General features: G+C 38.0%; 1 non-coding gene across 1 annotated transcript; it reads left to right on the forward strand.

Moving 5' to 3' along the window:
• The first annotated feature begins 3,766 nt into the window (after positions 1–3,766).
• Trnak-uuu (transfer RNA lysine (anticodon UUU)) lies at positions 3,767–3,839 on the forward strand. Its single transcript has one exon. It is a non-coding gene; the product is annotated as a tRNA-Lys (tRNA).
• The last annotated feature ends 749 nt before the right edge of the window (positions 3,840–4,588 follow it).

A 4,588-nucleotide genomic window follows, 5' to 3' on the forward strand; every position in this document is an offset into this window, starting at 1 on the left:
AATGTAATCATTCAAATGTCAAAGAAAGCAGGTTCTGACAGGTGCCAATATTACCGAACTATCAGTTTATAAGACACGCTTGCAAAATGCTAACAATACTTTACACAAGAATGGAAAAACTGATAGAAGCCGATCTCGGGTAAGGTAAGTTTGTTTGGAACACGCCAGGCAATACTGGCCCTACTATTTGTAGAATGTAGGTTAAGGAAAGGCAAAACTGTGTTTGTTGCAGCTGTAGACTTAGAGAAAGCTTTTGACGCTGCTGACTGGAGTACTATATTTGAAATTCTGAAGCTAGCAGGAGTAAAATACAGGAGGCGAAGGGTTTTATATACAGAAACCAGACGGCAGCTACAAGAGTCAAGGGGCATGCAAGGGAAGCAGTGGTTGAGATGGGAGTGAGACAGGGTTGTAGCCCAGCTCCTTAGTTATTCAATCTGTATACTGAGTAATCAGAAAAGGAAACCAAAGAAAAATATGGAGTAGGTATTAAAGTTCAGGGAGAAGAAATAAAAACTCTGAGGTCTACCGACGACATAGTATTCTGTCAGAGACAGCAAAGGACTTGGAAGGGCAGTTGAAGGGAATGGACAGCGTCTCGGAACGAGGATATATGACGAACAGCAACGAAAGCAAAACAAGGGTAATGGAGTGTAGTGGAATTAAATCAGGTGATACTGAGGGAATCAGATTACGAAAAGAGACGCTTAAAGTAGTAGATGCGTTTCGCTGTTTGGGAACCAAATAACCGATGACGGCCGAAGTAGAAAGAATAGAAAATGTAGATTGGCAACGACAAGAAAAGCGTTTCTCAAGAACAGAAATTTGTTAAGATAGAATATTGATTTAAGTGTTAGAAAGTCTATCTGAAAATATTGTGTAGATTGTAGTCATGTATGGTACGAAAACGGACGGTAAACATTTTAGGGAAAAGAAACAAGTTAATAGAAGCTTCTGAAATTTGGTGCTACAAAACAATGCTGAAGAAGATGGGCAAACAACAAATAAGGGGGTACTTGATAGAACTGGGGAGACGAGAAATTTATTGCACAGCTTGATTCAGTCTGCGACATCAAGGAATCACCAATTTAATACTGGAGGAATATGTCTGTACGGGGGGGGGGGGGGGGGGGGGGGTAAATATCGTAGAGGGAGACCAAGAGATGGATACAGTAAGCAGATTCAGAGGGATGTAGGTTGCAGTAGTTGTTCGGAGTTGGAGAGGCTTGCAAAGTGCAGAATGGCGCGGAGAGTTGCATAAAATCAGTCTTCTAAACGAAGACCCTTCGGGTCGTCTATTACATCGGACCTGAACTAATGAAACTTTTTAATCGAAGATTTGCTATAGTTCCTTATTGCCTTAAAGACGTTTGAGTATCCTGAGAAATCTATGATTGTTTCATAGGTTCAAGAAGCAAATATGTATTTCCCCATTTATTTCGGGAACACGAATTACCAGATTAATACGATTTTCACTTAACACTACTGGGTCACGTCATATTTTTTGCGTTAATCTACATTTTCCACACTTCATAGCCAGCAACATCTATGATGTGGTTTATTTCTTTATGAAGACTTATAAATTGGTGAAATAAGTCTAAAGAAAAAGGGATCTGGTCTTCCACACTTATGTCTGAAGAAGGCTAGTCTCGTTTTCTTCGAAATGTTATCAAACTGATCAAAGAAATCTTACATCTGTTTCTTAGATTTTTCGTGACTGACATTAAGTGATAAAAAAAACCGATTCCTGGATGACTCACACGTAACAAAATTCCCTTGTGCAATTAAATCAATCTTGTACATTCTTTTTTAATTTTCTTCTTCGCTTTCCGTCGCAGATGATGTTTTATACTATCACAGAACGTTCGTTCGGACACTTGGTACTTTGGAACATGACCATTTTGTTGCGAAAGATGTTCATGTCTGGCATCACTTGGAAAACGTGGCAGATTTGACCAATGGCAAGGAACCACCATTTTATATTAAAATAAATAAATAAATAAAAATCATGTCCTTACTTTCGTTTGATTCAAACTAATGAACATGTCCTCTTAATCCTTTCAGACCCTCGGGCTACAATTGTGCACATTAACTTTTGCTGTACACTGATGTGTTGGTTAGCTATATTCCACTTTATAAATGAATGTAGTTATTGTTATTTTGCATGGTAGTTATTGAATGATCATTGTACTATTTATGACAAAAGAGAATATTTCTTAATTAGTTATTTTAATGCATAACATGAAGAGTACGATTTGAAAATGGGTGCATATTTTTGCATAAACTCTGCATCTAAAATGATTTAAAAATCACCTTAGAAGATTACCACAACGAAAATTTTTCCTTCCTTCAGAGAAAAAAAAACCGGTCTGAATGGGTTAAGAATTTGGGAAACCCGACGTGCAGAAGGAAAAAATAGTTTGACAAAACTAAACGGCGTGCCCATTAAAGAACCCGAGAGGAAAATAAACAAGCACACAGCTACGCTGTTGGATAAGTTTACTTAAGTGAGTAATACATGTTAATAATACAAACAACTGACTGCAGAGCCCGCATCTAAACAGAACAAAATTCATATCGAATGTGATATTTGTAAACAGGTTATAGTAATCAAATTGAATTCGTGATGGATTATAATGAACTCCGAGTCTGACATAACCGAAATGAATAAGGAATGAATTTTCAGTGGAGGGTGCGGTGATTTGAAACTTCTTGGCTGACTAAAACTACGTGCCGGACCGTAACTCAAGCATGGGACCTTTGCCTTTTGCGGAAACTAAAATGATTCGCGTAATCCTTCATACATCCGGGCCGTCTATTGACGTCCTGAGGTGCTGGGTATTCCGCCGGATATGAGCGTCTTTCTTGCAATATATTTTGACAACGTGTATCGTTATCTTCTTCGATGATATCCAGCAGAAATCTGATCTCATGTTGTCAAAATGATTCACAAACGAGTAAACAAACAACACTTTTCAGTGAAACCATTTTTAACATTAACGGTTTCAAGCGACGTAGTTTGTGATCAAATTATGCGCACTATTAGCCATGGAATCGGATTTATATGACGTAAGGCGTTAGCATTTAAGAAGAGAAGAAAACATTTTTGTGCATGTCTGCGTCGTTAATATGTCCTTCAATAAATTCTCAATGCTAGAGCTATGATACTTCTTACATTTTTAACTGCGTTAGCGCGTACAGATTTTCGTTGTTACATCTGGCGCTTATTTGCAGGAGACTCAGTAACGTGCATTTAAAGACATATACCGGTATGACAATAACGAGTGGATAGTTTCCCTACGCACTTTGTAAAGTAGCAGGTAGTCCAGAACTTTTCGCTCTTCTTTAAAAATCGAGATCTTGTTTAGATGAGAATTGTTTATATAATACGGAAGTGCAACGCGTAGTAGACTGGGACAGGAAGTTCGTAACAAAACTAAGACAATGACGCTTCACAGCGTAGCGCTTGGCCGTCGAAGACAAAGCACATGGTTCAGCTAGCTTACTGTTTCAGTAAATACTCATGACGCCTTCGAGATGACAAGGCCATCCCTGTAAGCTTTGAGTGACACCACTACTGGTAGCGAGTTCTGTGGAGTCCGAAACCGGTTTCGACAGCGTCAGCGACTATGCTTTAACGTCTTTCTCTCCTTGTTTAAAGTCCAGATTGATCCACTTATGCTTAAAAGTGAGGGAAATGTACTGTGATTAAAAATAATACGTGCGAAACTTTGATATACATTATGTAAACAACTCTAGATATGTAGCCCGGATAGCTCAGTCGGTAGAGCATTAGGCTTTTAACCTAAGGGTCCAGGGTTCAAGTCCCTGTTCGGGCGAATATTTTTATCTATAAATATCGCTCGTAATTACAAATTAGAATCATCCATATTCCGATTTATTAATCTGTATTGCGCTCTTATCGCCTGTACTATATGAGCTACAGACCTAATCCTACCAATTTTACTCCGAGAACTGTGCAGTGGCTCAGCGTGATTGTGTTTATCCATTTGCCCACGCTGAAAACTTATCAAAAATACTTTTTTTCTCATATTCAACCGTTTAAGTTTACTTAGTCTTATCTTCAGCAATGTCTACTTAAATTAGTAGTAAAAGTTTAAGATCCCTTTAAGAGAACTTTGGTACAATTCAAAAGTATTGAAAATATTGAAGATAACATTCGAATAGTTTACATAACATGGTTCCTGAGAAAGATGATTCATCACTTTCTTCGGAATCTACCTCACACTTCGAACATTAACCGTTTTCTTGCTATGTTTACCGCAAGTGTGTCTCTTACAACTCTTAGCAGGTTATTGTTTGTACACGTTGTCGTACTTTTCTGCTTTTGACCAGCATTCACTACTATCCAAATGACATCTACCTTTACCTCAATGTGCTTCCTTTTGCACTTAGTTCTGCTTCAAACCAAAGAAAAAAATCAATCATGCTCACTGGTAGGACCATTGTTGCTATGCGCATAGAAAAATTGGATGTCTTATATTACCGCAGTGCTGTTATTAGTTGAATAAGGCATTCATTGTGAAAACTTAACACTTAATTTTTTGGATTACGTTTAACAGAAACC

Source organism: Schistocerca gregaria, chromosome 1, assembly GCF_023897955.1.
Source record: "Schistocerca gregaria isolate iqSchGreg1 chromosome 1, iqSchGreg1.2, whole genome shotgun sequence".
NCBI lineage: Eukaryota > Metazoa > Arthropoda > Insecta > Orthoptera > Acrididae > Schistocerca > Schistocerca gregaria.